This window comes from Podarcis tiliguerta (assembly GCF_965153285.1).
Source record: "Podarcis tiliguerta genome assembly, chromosome: 6".
Lineage (NCBI taxonomy): Eukaryota > Metazoa > Chordata > Lepidosauria > Squamata > Lacertidae > Podarcis > Podarcis tiliguerta.
Genome location: NC_139539.1, coordinates 4,609,037 through 4,625,765, shown reverse-complemented (window position 1 = coordinate 4,625,765; position 16,729 = coordinate 4,609,037). Strand labels below are relative to the sequence as shown.

Here is a 16,729-nt window from a genome sequence, read left to right as displayed (position 1 = left end):
GAGGGGAGGGAGGGGCGGAGATGGGAAGCGGCGGGGGGGGGGAGAAAAGTGGAGGAGGAGACAAGGGGGGGGGAGGCGGGAACTGCCGAGGAATAGCTGAGGTCAGCAGCACGCTCCAGCCTCGCCCCCCCCTTCCTCCTGTCTTTATATGGGACGCAGGCTGCGGGGAGTGGGGTTGGAGCGGGGGGCGATCAGGTGGATTAATCCATCAAAGGTCCCCCCGGACCGTCAGCACGTGAGCGAAGAACAGGCCGGGCTAAAGGATGGGGGCGTTATGTGTTGTGGGGGGGGAGTTGGGGGGATATTGCGAGAGGCAAGGCAAGGGTGGGAGGAGGGGAGGGAGAAAGTGAGAGGAGGGTGAAGCAGACAAGGGGACCGGGTTGGCAGTGCGGTGAGGGGGGGGGGGGAGGAAGAAAGAGAGAGAGAGAGAGAGAGAGAGAGAGAGAGAGAGAGAGGAGGGAGGGAACACAGTATTCCATTGCCCATCTGGTTAACACTGCGACACACACACACACGTCTAGAGCCCAAGGTTTGAGCCTATAAACACCTTTCCCATATTATTCGGCTCTCCCACCCCCGCGCCAGCATTGTACAACCCACGCGGCGACGGCCAATTTCAGCTCCGGGAGAAATTCGCAGGCAAAGTCTGTACCCAAGATGAGGAGAGAGGCCGGCGCTCTGAAATCTGTTCTAAAATCAGTGCAAGATAACTTTTTTCTTCCCCTTCTGCACCCCAGAAAATAAAATGGAATGCTGGTTGCCAGAGGGATGGAGGCAAAAATAGGTACCTATCGATCCCTATCGCTCCCTCCACTGCATCCGTCCCTTTCTCCCCCCACTGAGCAAAGCTCCAGAACAGGCCGGCATTTTCTACTCCTTTTGGGAACACTCTTCCTCCCCCCCCCCCGCGCGCAACGTTTCCTAACACAGCCACCCAAATTCCTCGCCATGCAGGGAATTCCTCCGCCCCCCTCGTCGTTTCCCCTCCCCTTCCTCCTCCAAATCGACCCCCTCCCCTCGAGCAAAACTGCTCCTTCGACAGTCGTTTCTCTCCACCCGGAGGGTTGATTAACTCTTGCCTCCCCTCCCCTTCCTCGTGTCCAGCCAAAGGCAGAACAATAGGGACACGTGTCTGAGGAAGAAGAGGAGGGGAGAGGGGGGTGGGGAGGGGGGGAAGATTCTCTCTCTCTCTCTCTCTCTCTCCCCCATCCCTCTCTTCACCACCATCCACGGTTTCTTTGTCTTGGTGCAAACCCAGGGTGGTTTAAGACCCAGCAAATTATGATTGTTATTGAGCCTGGATTCAAGGGCGGTGAGAAACCCTGATTTCCCAGTTCAACAAAAGGTGGAGTACTTTGACCTTTGGAAAAGCGGGAATGGAGAAGGAGAAGAGTCAGTTTATTCCTTTTATCTAGAGCCAGCTGAAGTTATTTCGCTGCTTCAGCTGGAGAAAACCAAACCCTCAATGGTGCCACCACTACCACCCTCCAAAATAATGCGAGGCACACAACCCACGGAGGTAATTCTCCCCCACAAGCCCCAGTGCACAGCTCCTGGTTACTTTTCAACAGGAGACGTTTGCAGCGGATTGAACCCCAGACAGAGCCGGATTTAGGGCAGTGAGATTGGTTAGGTCCCACGGCAAGCAGGGTGTGTGTAGGCCGAATTCTGGCATCGCACAGGGCGCCACTGAAATCTGAGACCCCTGAGGGTCCACACCTCCAACTTGGTCTTCTGTTCCATAGCCCTTGATCACACCCCTAATCATCCAGCTGTCCCTTGTCTGTTCATGAAGCTGCCTGTGTCTTCATTTGACCCCAGAAAAAGGCAGTGGTAATGGGAGGACAGCACAGACCCTAGCTTGTTCAAGGCGCATTGCAAAGCGCTCTCTCTCTCTCTCTCTCTCTCTATCTCTCTCTCTGTGTGTGTGTGTGTTCTGCACAGACTCTTCTTGACTTTGACCATTTCCAGTTCCTTCGGGGTATAAATCAGGGCCTGTTCCTTACGCTGTGCCATCAGGCCAGGACAGCCACTAAAAAGTCCACCAGGCGTTTGGCGGATGGTGTTTCTTTGCCTGTTGCCAATGCCTGTCAGCTTGGGCCAAGCAGCCTGTTGAAATGGCTCCCTCTCAAATCCACAAAGCGTTGCCAGCCTGGGGATGAAATGAATCCTGTCCTCCGTGTCCTTGGATAATTCATTTTATCGCAACCATTGTTTGTTTAGCCTGTGGCCTAACTACTGCACCAGGAAGGCTACAGATTGCAAAGTTTCCCTGCAGCTTTCAGAGCAGAAACTAATGCACCGTCCTTAATCTAGGAAGCAGCTGCGGCAGACTTGTGACATTACAGATGTTGCCATATCCCAGATGTTCACATTATCCCAGACTTTTGCCCATTCTGACTGGAGCTCAGGGATGGACAAATATTTCCAATTTGGTTTCTTAAAGTTTCTCATTTTGGAAATAGTTCAGTTCTCCACATTTATGTAACTTCAAAGAGTCCCTATGAAAACCTGTCAGCATTTTTGTGCAAATTTCTCCTAATTTTTGCATATTTATCTACTATACACATTTTGCAAACTAATAATAGTAGTAGTACGCTCTTACTTTTATTTGCATTTTAATGCCCGCTTTTTTGCAGCATATGCATTTTTCAACACATTATTTGGTTGGAATGCTTTGCTGCGGAATTTGGAGAAGTGTGACTTTTGGATACCTGTGTTTTATTTCATGCATTGTTCAGAGCCGTAGATATTGGGGTGGGGTGGGGGGTTTTGGCTACATTTTTTTTTGTTCTGGGTGAAGCCTCCAAAGGGGCTCCATTGAGGCTCCCAGCCTGTGTACACAGCAACATTTCTTTCACCTGGGTGTAAATGAGCCTTGTTTCATTCCGCATTGTTTCAGGAACTGTGAATCATGTAAGGTAAAGGTAAAGGGACCCCTGATCATTAGGTCCAGTCGTGGCCGACTCTGGGGTTGCGGCGCTCATCTCGCTTTACTGGCCGAGGGAGCCAGCGTACAGCTTCCGGGTCATGTGGCCAGCATGACTAAGCCGCTTCTGGCCAACCAGAGCAGCGCACAGAAATGCCATTTACCTTCCTGCCAGAGCGGTACCTATTTATCTACTTGCACTTTGACGTGCTTTTGAACTGCTAGGTTGGCAGGAGCAGGGACCGAGCAACGGGAGCTCACCTCATCGCGGGGATTCGAACCGCCAACCTTCTGATTAGCAAGTCCTATGCTCTGTGGTTTAACCCACAGCGCTACCCGCGTCCCTCGTGAATCATGTAGGCTTGCATTAAAATGTGAACTGTGTCAAATTTCTCCTCTCATCCCTACTGGGGGCTGATGGGATTTGGAGTCCCACAACCTGCCCTGTGCAGTTTTTCTTTTAAAATGAAATCTCAAAAAAGACAACCCTTGAAATAAAATTTATTTTGAAATTGGTATTTCAATGATATACATATTGTATATAAACACAGAATGGAAATTAAATATAACAATAAATAAAAAGTAAACAATAGCCTGCGCCCCCAGGTAAATGATCGTATCACTGCTGCCTGTTTGATGCATTTTGTGTGTTGCTCTTGAAGGGATGATTCTTCAACATCAACTTTGTTGGACTAGTCAAGTTGTTCGGATGCTTGATTATTGTCTTCCAAATCAACTACTCTATTCCAAACTTAAAAATAGAAAGCGTAATGCTGGTAGTCAGCAAAAGAGGTTCAAAGACTCAAGGCAAATCTTAAAAAAATGTAGTATAAACGCGGACAACTAGGAAACACTGACCTGCGAGTGCTCCAGTTGGAAAACAGCCTTTACCAAAGGTGTCATAGACTCTGAAGAAGCAGAAATTCAGGGTGAAAATGAGACATGTGCTAAGAGGAAGAAATGCTTGGCAAATCCACGCTGAGATCAACTCCCACCGGGAAACCAATGTCCCCACTGTGGAAAGACGTGTGGATCCAGAATTGGCCTCCACAGTCACAGACTCATTGTTAAAACCGTGTTTATGGAAGGCAATCTTAATTGGCTACGAGGGATCCCCAAAGAAGATGACGACTTTGGTATCTGACTGCACTCCCCACCAGCATGGGGCCCCTGGATGTGGCCCCACAGGCTGAAAAAGACCCCTGATGCAAGCTGATGGCCCTGTATGTTGTTGCTGTTGATGCCAGTGCAGGTGTCACACCCTAGAAGACAGGAAGGTGGAGAGGAGACCAGACAAAGCCCAAATGCCCACCACTTCTGGACACACAACCAGAGTTTTTGACCTCTCCATCCAAAAGAAGCCTGCAATCGCAACTTCTCCTTCTTTCTCTTGTGCTTCAACCTGCCCCAGATGACTTGGCCTCTATGTTTATTGTGTCCATATCCCCCCTTCTCCCTTCCCAGGAGCTCAAGGAGGCATATGTGGTTCTCCCTGCTTCTCATTTAATCCCCCAAACAACCCTGTGAGGTAGGTTAGGCTAAGAGGCAGTGACTGGCGCAAGGTCAGCCAGAGAGTTTCATGGCCAAGGGAGAATTCGAACTCTGCCCTTGTCCGCCCAAGTCCGACACTCTAACCATTGCATCCCACTGGCACTCTGTATCTGTTTCCCCTTCCTCAATACAGCCCCGTACTCTTAACTCCTTCACCACCCCCACTTTTTTTTTAAACCCTCACCAACCTCATGTTGGGGGCTATCACATTCAGTTGAGGAAAATTATTTCCATACAGCTGCCCAGAAAGCCACGAATTTTAAGATCATTGTGGGTTTCTGGAGGCTGGGGGGGGGGGTCCTTTCTTCCTAGCGTGGAAGAAAAGGTTTGCATTCTTCCTTGTGTGTCTCTCCCCTCTGTCCTTTTTTGTGCACGGAGAAGGGGGTTCTTTGTGTGCATTTGGGGAGGGGGGGGGTTGCACACAGAGGCTTATTGCAGTCAGCAGTATTAATGCCACTCGGCAGCTCTGATTGCCGGTTATTAGCATATATTATCTCAGTCCCCTGCTCCTGAAAAGAGGGGGGGCTATTCTCTTTCTCCCCTCCCCAGCCGTCCCTCTCGCTCCCCCTCCCCAATCCGCACCCCTACCTTGTCTTTTACACTTAATTACCTCGCTTATTGCACTACATCAGGGTGGGGAGGGGTGCAGAAATATCGCAGGGCAGCGGGCAAGTGTGTTTGGCACAAATAGGGCATGAGTAATCGCCAATTCGCTTGCTGTGCCTCCGAGGAAGGAAAGGGAAACAGGATTCCATATTAACAGATAAGGTACAGGGAAAACCGGACTCTCCCCACCACCGCCCAAGGCCTTGCGAAAGGGACTCTCTGAAGCATGCAATAAAGGAGCAACAAGGAGATGGGCTCAGGGAGAAAAGAGGGGGGGGGGCATTGCTAAGCAGCGGCATTTAAATAAGAGCTGCCCTTTGCCGACCTAAAAGGCAAGTTGTCTGGAGAGGTGGCTTCTGTTTGCTCCAGCGGGACTGCTAACCTTGAACTTGCAAGGCCTGTGATGTCACGGCTCCTTGCCAGGGAGACAGATGGGCTATGATGTCATAAAGAGCCCCAGATTGTTCTCATGGGCCATGTGTTCTTTCAGGAGGGTGTTATGTGCGTGTGGTGATTTGGAGGTGGAAAGCATGAATGCAGACCTTCCAATTGTCCCGATCTTCCTGGGACAATCCCAGATTTACAGCAGCCATCCCGGTTGTCGTTTTTTTATTTGATTTATTTGATTTGATTTTAATTTTATTTGGAATGTCCCGCTTTTCCTTATGACGTCCCTATTTTTATCAGAGAAATGTTGGAGGCAATGAGAGCAAATATGAGATGTGGTTTGAGCAAACAAGTTGGAGGAGAGAAGACTGGGCGCTGATTCGAGAGCCATCTTCAATCATCATCATCATCATCTTCATTATTTTATTTGTAGCTGCCTTTCCATAGTTGACACTACGCTCAAGGCGGCTTACAACATGACAAGATTTACACAATTACAAACATAGCAGAAGTCATAAACAATAAATAAAACACATCAAAAAGTACACAACCAAATGGAAACAATTTCCACGTAAATCATAAGATCAAAAACTAAAGATGCAACAATAATATCCAGCAGCTCTCTCAATCCTCCATAAACAATACAGTGGTACCTTGGGTTAAGAACTTAATTCGTTCTGGAGGTCCATTCTTAACCTGAAACTGTTCTTAACCTGAAGCACGACTTTAGCTAATGGGGCCTCCTGCTGCCGCTGCACCGCAGCTGCACGATTTCTGTTCCCATCCTGAAGCAAAGTTCTTAACCCGAGGCACTATTTCTCGGTTAGCAGAGTCTGTAACCTGAAGCGTCTGTAACCTGAAGTGTCTGTAACCCGAGATACCACTGTACTCCAGCCCAAGAATCTGTTCAACAGCCTCAGCTTTTGTAGCTGGAGTCAGTCCTCACTCCACTCTGCCAGGCCAGATCGGAAAGGGCCAGCAAGGCAGAGTGCGGGTCTTCCAGGGCTCACAGCCAAGAAGACGGTCTCATTTAAAAGAACGCAGATAAAAATTAAAAACAATTTTGAAAGAGGAGCCTTCTCTGCTGAGCGGCAGCCATGGTCCTTGTGAAGCCTGTCAGGCCCCGCCCCAAGCCAGGTGGAGAGAAGAGGAAGAAGAGTTTGGATTTGATATCCCGCTTTATCACTACCCGAAGGTGTCTCAAAGCGGCTCACAATCTCCTTTGCCTTCCTCCCCCACAACAAACACTCTGTGAGGTGAGTGGGGCTGAGAGACTTCAGAGAAGTGACTGGCCCAAGGTCACCCTTGTGGAGGAGCAGAGACACGAACCCGGTTCACCAGATTACTAGTCTATCGCTCTTAACCACTACACCACACTGGCGTTGAGAGAGGAAAGGACAGGGCCCTTCAGGCCCTCAGCAGGCAGCCCTCCTGAAGGGCTGAGGAGGTGCCACACGGAAGATGGAACAAGCTTGTTTTCCGCTGCTCCAGGGGGTAAGACCTGAACCAATGGATTAAAATGGCAAGAAGGGAGATTCCGACTGAAAGTCAGGAAGAACTTTCTGATGGTGGAACAGCAGAGCAGACTATTCTGGTGGTCTCTCCTTAAACAGAGGTTGAATGGTCACCTGTCAGGGATTTTCTAGCTGTGATGCCAGCATTGGACTAGATGACTCTTAGGGTCTCCCAAGAGCCAGCGTGGTGTAGTGGTTAAGAGCGGTGGACTTGTAATCTGGTGAACCGGGTTCGCTTCCCAGCTCCTCCACATGCAGCTGCTGGGTGACCTTGGGCCAGTCACACTTCTCTGAAGTCTCTCAGCCTCACTCACCTCACAGTGTTTGTTGTGGGGAAGGAAGGGAAAGGAGAATGTTAGCCGCTTTGAGACTCCTTAGGGTAGTGATAAAGTGGGATATCAAATCCAAACTCTTCTTCTTCTTCCCTTACAACTCTACAATTCTAAGTGTAAATAGGGGTGTGTGTTTTTTAAACGTAGGATCAGAGGCGTACAAAGTTCAGGTGGTACTCAGTGCGGAAAATTTCTTGTCTCCCCCCCACACACACACATTGACTTTTTTTTTTAACCTGCAAAAATGGCTTTATGTTATTTCATATTTTCTTACAAAGGAATAAATAATAACAACAAACTTTTATTTATATCCCGCCCTCCCCAGCCGAAGTCAGACTCAGGGCAGCTAACATCAGATACACAACACTGGTATAAAATCAAACAATAATTAAATTACCTCCTAAAAACATGTCAAATTCAAATTAAAGTCTAATTAGATGGCTTTCCGCAGGGTTAGGGTTGGGAACAGTAAGTGCTGCACTGAATTGAAATTCCAGCCTTCACGACATAGGAAAACGGCCGAGTAAACAGCTGTTTTCATGGAGGAGGTCAAGATATTAACTGATATGCATGACATTTCATATATAGCTATATAATCTTTGGAGCAGGCATTTTTTTATGAACTGCCCTAGTGGGGCAGTTATTGTTGCTTGATAATTTGTCACCCCCCCCTCCATGATGGCACCTGGGGCTGCCTGCCCCCCCTGCCCCCCTTTCCTATGCCCCTGTGTAGGATTAAGCGTTGGTTCTGGGAATCATAATCTGAATGCTTCTGTGTTAAACCTAAGAGATGGAATTGTGGGTGACTGGGCTCTGTTTGGTTATTTCCCTGACACCACCTGCCTGACATGCTCTGGCCCGCTCACTCATGAATCATGAAACTGGCCCCCTCCTTGGTAGCCTGGGGGGCTGGGCGGGCAGGCGGGGGTGTGGGGGGGGAGGGCAGAGAGCTCACAGGTGGCACATTCACAACCTCAGACCTCCATCTTTTCTGCTGGGTACACCTGGCTCCCTGTGGCATCTTTCATCCTGCCTGCCCCGCTGCCTTGATTTAAGACAGGTTAGCACCGCAGCCGCCCCATAAAATCCCCAGCTGGAGTCGAGTGGCACAGAGAGAGGGAAGCGTCCCAAATAAAAGAGGGGGGGGGAGAGAAAAGGAAAGGGCATCTTGGACCCTTTTAAAGGGGAAGGAGGAAACAGGTGTTTCGGTTGTTCTTCCTTGCTGGCATGAGGAGGGCAGCTGAGGATGGTGGCCTGGGAATTGTGTCCCAGTTTCAGAAGGGAATTGTTGGGCGTTTTCAGAGTGGGGTCAGGCGCCGCCCTGCTTTGCATGCTGACAGTGCCAGCTGCTCAGATGGATGGCACAGCCTCACTTCTGAAGGAGTTTTGCATTTCCTTAAGGCTGCGTAACTTGTGGTGGTTGGAGAGTTTTGATCACACCTCCTGAGTTTCTGGCTCCCTTTTGTCTATTCAACGCTGAGCCTGTATCTCAGTATTTTCCTCTCCTGGGTCTTTACTCTTCTTCTTCTTCTTCTTCTTCTTCTTCTTCTTCTTCTTCTTCTTCTTCTTCTTCTTCTTCTTCTTCTTCTTCTTTTTAAACCTTAGGTGACTTCTCCTCTTTTTCTTTCCCCCCCCAAATGCTTTTTATTGAATTTTCTTTAACACAAACAAAACTGATAATCAGTTGCACTTTATACCTGTACACATAAAGTAAAGGTAAAGGTAAAGGGATCCCTGACCATTAGGTCCAGTCGTGGCCGAATCTGGGGTTGCGGCGCTCATCTCACTTTATTGGTCGAGGGAGCCGGCGTACAGCTTCTGGGCCATGACTAAGCCGCTTCTGGCGAACCAGTGCAGCGCACGGAAACGCCGTTTACCTTCCCGCCAGAGCGGTACCTATTTATCTGCTTGCACTTTGATGTGCTTTCTAACTGCTAGGTTGGCAGGAGCTGGGACCGAGCAACGGGAGCTCACCCCGTTGCAGGGATTCGAACTGCCGACCTTCTGATCGGCAAGTCCTAGGCCCTGTGGTTGGTCTATTCTGCCTTGGTCAGACCACCCTTGGAATACTGTGTCCAATTCTGGGCACCACAGTTTAAGAAGGATGTTGACAAGCTGGAATGTGTGCAGAGGAGGGTGACCAAGATGATCAAGGGTCTGGAAGCCAAGCCTTATGAGGAGTCCTTGAAGGAGCTGGGTATCTTTAACCTGGAAGAGAGGAGACTGAGAAGAGATAGCCATCTTCCAATATCTAATGGGCTGTCACATGGAAGAGGTAGCAAATTTGTTTTCTCGTGCTCTGTAGGACTCAAACCAATGGCTTACAAGCTACAAGAAAGGAGATTCCAACTAAACATCAGGAATAATTTTTGGGTAGTAAGAGCTGTTCGACATTGGAACGGTCTTCCTTGGGAGGTTGTGGACTCTTCTGCCTTGGAGGTTTTTAAGCAGAAGTTGGATGGCCACCTGTCCTGGATCTTTGAGTTGAATTTCCTGCATTGCAGGGGGCTGGACTAGATGACCCTTGGCATCCCTTTCCAACTAGACAGTTCTATGGTATAGTGGTACCTTGGGTTAAGAACTTAATTCGTTCTGGAGGTCCGTTCTTAACCTGATACTGTTCTTAACCTGAGGTACAACTTTAGCTGATTGGGCTTCCCGCTGCCACCACACGATTTCTGTTCTCATCATAGAAGCAAAGTTCTTAACCCAAGGTACTATTTCTGGGTTAGCGGAGTCTGTAACCTGAAGCGTCTGTAACACGAGGTACCACTGTACTAAGTTTGGTGAGTGAAGGCAAGGAAGTCAAGTATGGGCACAAGCATATCAACAGAACTTTCCATTCTAAAGATTCAGAATTTGACCATCTAAATCAGAGACAATAACCAGGCATGGCTGCTTCCAAATCTTTGCTGTACTATGTAAATACATATTTATTTGAACAACCTCAAGCTTTGAAAGAGCAGTTGATTTGCCGTAGGGCTTCTCAGGATGACTTACACGGCGGCCAACAATGAGAAGGGTTTTTTCTGGTCTCTTTCTCTCGTAAACCTTTAATCCTCTGGCTGCCCACGGCTTGAGGAAAGAGCCCTGTGGCTTTCGCTTTTGCAACTTGCTCCACTCAGGCCCTCTCAACCACGTATCAATTAGACCCACCACTGCTCGGTGATCTCTGTTCTTCACCACAGGGTGGGCAAATGGAGCCCACCCAGCTTGGCCCTCCGTGCCGAAAGGTCGCAGGAAAAGGTCTCCGGCAGTGGCCAATCAAACGGATCGATCTGCGTATCAATTAAGCAGCTGGAGCACCAGAGCTCCGAGCCGTTTCCAAGCTGCTTCAAACATGATATGTGTGAAGCGCCTCTCCGTAGGGGAGAGAGTGGAGAGAGTGGAATCGCAGAACCACAGAACGGTAGATTTGGAAGGGATCCCTAAGGGTTATCAATAATAATAACAGTAATAATAATAATAATAATAATAATAATAATAATAATAATAATAATAATTTATTATTTGTACCCCGCCCATCTGGCCGGGTTTCCCCAGCCACTCTGGGTGGCTTCCAACAAAGATTAAAAATACATTAAAATGTCACACATTAAAAACTTCCCTGAACAGGGCTGCCTTCAGATGTCTTCTAAATGTCAGGTAGTTGTTTATCTCTTTGACATCTGATGGGAGGGCGTTCCACAGGGCGGGCGCCACTACCGAGAAGGCCCTCTGCCTGGTTCCCTGTAACTTGGCTTCTCGCAGCGAGGTAACCGCCAGAAGGCTCTCGGAGCTGGACCTCAGTGTCCGGGCAGAACGATGGGGGTGGAGACGCTCCTTCAGAATACTGGACAGAGGCCATTTAGGGCTTTAAAGGTCAGCACCAACACTTTGAATTGTGCTCTGAGCAAAATGTAGGAGCCAATGTAGGTCTTTCAAGACCGGTGTTATGTGGTCTCGGTGGCTGCCCCCAGTCACCAGTCTAGCTGCTACATTCTGGATTAGTTGTAGTTTCTGGGTCACCTGCAAAGGTAGCCCCACGTGGAGCGCATTACAGTAGTCCAAGCGGGAGATAACTAGAGCATGCACCACTCTGGTGAGACAGTCTGCGGGCAGGTTGGGTCTCTGCCTGCGTATCAGATGGAGCTGGTAAATAGCTGTCCTGGACACAGAATTGACCTGCGCCTCCATGGATAGCTGTGAGTCCAAAATGACTCCCAGGCTGCGCACCTGGTCCTTCAGGGGCACAGTTACCCCATTCAGGACCAGGGAGTCCTCCACACCAGCCCGCCTCCTGTCCCCCAAAAACAGTACTTCTGTCTTGTCAGGATTCAACCTCAATCTGTTAGCCACCATCCATCCTGCCCCTGGCAGTAGCCCGAGTCATTTTGCAATTTGCACAAGTTCACCCTTGGCTCTGTCATGAGTTCAGGCAAAAACAAATTCCTGGGGTTGACTAGATAACCCTTGGGGGTCCCTTCCAAGTCTACAATTCTTTGATTCTAACATAGTAAAAAGGTAAAGGTAAAGGTACCCCTGCCCGTACGGGCCAGTCTTGACAGACTCTAGGGTTGTGCGCCCATCTCACTCAAGAGGCCGGGGGCCAGCGCTGTCCGAGGACACTTCCGGGTCACATGGCCAGCGTGACATCACTGCTCTGGCGAGCCAGAGCCGCACACGGAAACGCCGTTTACCTTCCCGCTAGTAAGCGGTCCCTATTTATCTACTTGCACCCGGGAGTGCTTTCGAACTGCTAGGTTGGCAGGCGCTGGGACCGAACAACGGGAGCGCACCCCGCCGCGGGGATTCGAACCGCCGACCTTTCGATCGGCAAGCCCTAGGTGCTGAGGCTTTTACCCACAGTGCCAACCACATCCCATTGATTCTAACATAGCAAGGGGAAATTGAACCAGGAGTGGCATGGACACCAGAGAGCCCCATGCAGCAGAGTGCCAACGATTGCAGTCCAAAAAACCAGAGCTTATAATAGAATGTATCGAAGCCTTCCCCAGAGCCTTGGAGGATGCCTCCTTCCCAGATTCCAATTTTAATTAACTGGATTATTATTGTGATCAATCAAGTTCTTGGCTGTGGCTTCCCCCTACTCAGGTTTGCTCTCCTCAGAGCGCTTTGCATGGAAGCAAACCAGCAAAGAAATGCTATTCTTTTGCGTGGAGTGGTGGTGCCGGGAAGCCTGCCTGCCTGCTACCACCAACCCATTTGTTAGATTGTTCTTACCTATTTTCATGTGTGACAGGGCCCAGCAGCAAGAGGCCCAGGCAGACAGAGTTGTGTCTCCTTGTATGCCGATATAAAGCAGAAACATAATGAGGCCCCCAGGCAGCCCAAATTCTGTTCCGAGAAAAAATAGAATCCTTTGTCCTGCATAAACTGAATGCCGTTGCTGAATTTATATTATTGCCTGCATTTGCCCCAAAATGGGAAGGAGCAAGGATTCCAACATTGTGTTGCGCAGCTCCCAGTGGGAGCCAGTGTGGTGTAGTGGTTAAGAGCGGTAGTCTCCTAATCTGGGGAACCGGGTTCGTGTCCCCGCTCCTCCACATGCAGCTGCTGGGTGACCTTGGGCCAGTCACACTTCTTTGAAGTCTCTCAGCCCCACTCACCTCACAGAGTGTTTGTTGTGGAGGAGGAAGGGAAAGGAGAATGTTAGCCGCTTTGAGACTCCTTAAAGGGAGTGAAAGGCAGGATATCAAATCCAAACTCTTCTTCTTCTTCTTCTTCTTGAACTGGGGCAGGAGGTGACCTAGCTGAAGGTGTTCTTTTTTCTCTTTGACATTCCCACCTGGATTCGAACTTCCTGATCTCCATCGCCGAGAGAGGATGGGGAGGAAATCATGGGCCTCTTTCTGATGGCCCCTGGTGACTTCATGATTGGGATGCCAAGTTCAGCTCCAGAACAATTATTTTGCAACCTCCCACCCCCACCCCATTCCTTCCCCAAATAATTATACTTTCATGCAGTAACGAGGACACACAAAAGCCATAGATCAGCGCTCTCTCTCTCTTTCTGTTTCCCCCCTTCCCAGCACCCTGGGGGAATAGTCCTGTGCAAACAGATGGATGGAAGGCGAAAGGGGAAGGAGGAGGGGAGCGAGACAGCCAAGGAGGAGTGTGCCCGTGGAGGGGGGTTATCCATTTCTCCCTGAGCCCCTCACAAAGGGGGAAGCAGCCTTGGCAGTGTGTCTCCGTCCTTATCACCACAAACAGGCCCTCAGCCCCATGGCTCCTGCCTGCACCCCCCATCCCATTCATGGCCGCACAATAGCCGGTTGGCTGGTTGAGGTGCGAAGATTAATTGCCCAAAGGACTGGAGTGTGAGATCTGGCTGCCTTGTGTGTGTGTGTGGAGAAGAGGAGAAGGAGGCATAATTAAGTGTGCAAAAGTTAATTTGATCTTGGACGTGCCGTTCGTCAAAAGGGCCAGCGATAAAATAGGGTCTCCTTTGGGGGGCAAGTGGGGTTCTGCTGGGGGGGGTGAAGGGATAGCAGGCCAAGGAGGAACCTGGTCTCTCCAGGAGGGAAAAGGGAGCCAGGACTTTGCAGCGTAGCCACAAAAAACAACCCCTCTCAATGCCTCTCATTGAGGTTTTCCTTACCATCTGCAACACTTGGATTGGCGGGTTTTTTGGGAAACATGTAGAAAGCGCAGTGCTTAACTTTCACATCGAATAATACGTCCATTTTGGATGACACCCATGTCATCTAGTCCAACCCCCTGCCATCCATGTCGCTCCACTTTTGAAAGAAAAAGGCTTTATGCTGAGTCGCTTCATCTAGCTCTTGTCTACATGGACTGGCAGTAGCTGTCCAGAGATTCAGCTCCGGGTTTCTGCAAACCCAATCTGAAGATCCAAGGGATTGTATCAAGGAGCCATTGTGTGCAGGTAAAGGTAAAGGTATGGGACGCGGGTGGCGCTGTGGGTAAAAGCCTCAGCGCCTAGGGCTTGCCGATTGGAAGGTCGGCGGTTCGAATCCCCGCGACGGGGTGCGCTCCCGTTGTTCGGTCCCAGCGCCTGCCAACCTAGCAGTTCGAAAGCACTCCCGGGTGCAAGTAGATAAATAGGGACCGCTTACCAGCGGGAAGGTAAACGGCGTTTCCGTGTGCGGCTCTGGCTCGCCAGAGCAGCGATGTCACGCTGGCCACGTGACCCGGAAATGTCTTCGGACAGCGCTGGCCCCCGGCCTCTTGAGTGAGATGGGCGCACAACCCTAGAGTCTGTCAAGACTGGCCCGTACGGGCAGGGGTACCTTTACCTTTACCTTTAAAGGTAAAGGTAAAAAGGTAAAGGACCCCCGGACGGTTAAGTCCAGTCCAAGGCGACTATGGGGTTGCGGCGCTCATCTCGTTTTCAGGCCGAGGGAGCTGGCGTTTGTCCACAGACAGCTTTCCGGGTCGTGTGGCCAGCAGGACTAAACCGCTTCTGGCGCAACGGGACACTGTGACGAGTGCCAGAGCGCATGGAAACACGGTTTACCTTCCTGCCACAACAGTACCTATTTATCTACTTGCACTGGCATGCTTTCGAACTGCTAGGTTGGCAGGAGCTGGGACAGAGCAACGGGAGCAAAGCTAGATGGACCAATGGTCTCTGACTCGATATAAGGCAGCTCAGTTTTTACAAAAGGGAAACTGTGCAGTCTGGGCCTGATCTGAAGATTCATGAAGCAGCCACCTTGCTGAAGCTAAGCAGGTCTCGGGGTGGTCAGTGTCTGGGGTCCACACAGAATCATAGAATCAGAAGGGACACAAGGGGACCCTGGTCCAAACCCTTTCAATGTAGGAATCACAGGTGTGCCCCGTTGGGTTTCATGATGGAAGAAAGGTGAGGTTAGATTATTGTAAGATGTGCAGAATTCAGTGGCCAGGTTGCTCACTTGGGCAAGAACGTTTGAGCATATTGCACTGATCCTGGTCCGACTACACTGGCTGCCAATTGGTTTCTGGGCTCAATTCAAAGTGTTGGGTTTGACCTATAAAGCCTTAAACGTCTCAGGACCACAATACCTCAAGGACCACCTCTTCCCATATGAACCAACCCGGACCCTGAGATCACCATCTGAGGCCCTTTGTCATGTGCCTCCTCCACGTGAAATCCAAGGGCGGCAACATGAGAACAGGGCCTTACCTGCAGTGGCTCCTCATTTGTGGAATGCTCTCTCCAGGAAGGCTCGCCTGGTGCCTTCACTGTGCATCTTTAGGTGCCAGGTGAAAATGGTCCTCCTCAACCAGGCCTTGGGCTGAGTGACATCTGATGCCCCTTTTAAATGTGTTTGTGGGAGGGGGTGGGGCAAGGAGGTTATTGGTCTGTGTGTGTGTTTTCATCTTGTGTTTTTTATGTCGTAAACTACCCTGAGATCTGAGGGGACGCGAGTGGTGCTGTGGGTTAAACCACAGAGCCTAGGACTTGCCGATCAGAAGGTCAACGGTTCGAATCCTCGCTACAGGGTGAGCTCCCGTTGCTCAGTCCCTGCTCCTGCCAACCTAGCAGTTCAAAAGCATGTCAAAGTGCAAGTAGATAAATAGGTACCGCTCCGGCGGGAAGGTAAATGGCATTTCCGTGCGCTGCTCTGGTTCGCCAGAAGCGGCTTAGTCATGCTGGCCACATGACCCGAAAGCTGTATGCTGGCTCCCTTGGCCAATAAATCAAGATCAGCGCCACAACCCCAGAGTCAGTCACGACTGGACCTAATGGTCAGGGGTCCCTTTACCTTTACCTTACCCTGAGATCTACAGATGAAGGGTGGTATACAAATTTAATTAATCATAATAAAACATGAGTAAATAAAAATACAGGCAGCAAGGATGCCTTTGTTGTTTGCATTCGCTGCGTGGAGGCAAGTCATGCCGCCTCTCAGCTTGGTGCCACCATTTTAGGCAATCATACCTAATAGTTGTGGATGGAGCTGTCTGCCATAAGGCTTTCTCTGAAATCCATTTTGCCTCTCTCTCTCTCTCTCTCTCTCTCTCTCTCTCTCTCTCTCTCCATAGTTCCCCAGCCCATCTCTCAGTGGGGTCTCGGATCAATAGTTCAACATCCTAAGCTGAGGATGCAGGTGGAATGCAATTATCAGACTCCTTGCAGAAACCTTCCTCTCTCGCTCGCTCTCTCAGCAGAAATTGATGTGGTTTTCCTGATAGCTGTGCTCCACACACTGGAGGGTCCTCGCTTAGCACCTTGATTGGATCGAGCTGTTTGTGACACCCCGTGCTGCTTGCTCCATTTGTTGGGGAACCCAAGACAGCAAACAAATTGGAGCATCTGCATTTCTGACTCTTGGAAAGGAAGGGAAGCTCAATTATCCCCTGTTCTCTTGCACTGAATTGTTGTTGTTGTTGTGTGTGTGTGGGGGGGGGGTGTTGACAGCTCCAGATCTGCCCTCAGGACATGGGTGTGGGGTGAGTGG

At 49.9% G+C, this 16,729-nt stretch overlaps 2 protein-coding genes across 3 annotated transcripts in view; one reads left to right on the top strand and one right to left on the bottom strand.

Annotated features, from left to right (window-relative positions):
* The window catches only part of ANGPT4 (angiopoietin 4), a 210,665-nt gene that overhangs the window by 13,126 nt on the left and 180,810 nt on the right, over positions 1–16,729 (bottom strand). The gene's annotated exons all lie outside the window — the stretch shown is intronic.
* The window catches only part of FAM110A (family with sequence similarity 110 member A), a 273,110-nt gene that overhangs the window by 152,874 nt on the left and 103,507 nt on the right, over positions 1–16,729 (top strand). The gene's annotated exons all lie outside the window — the stretch shown is intronic.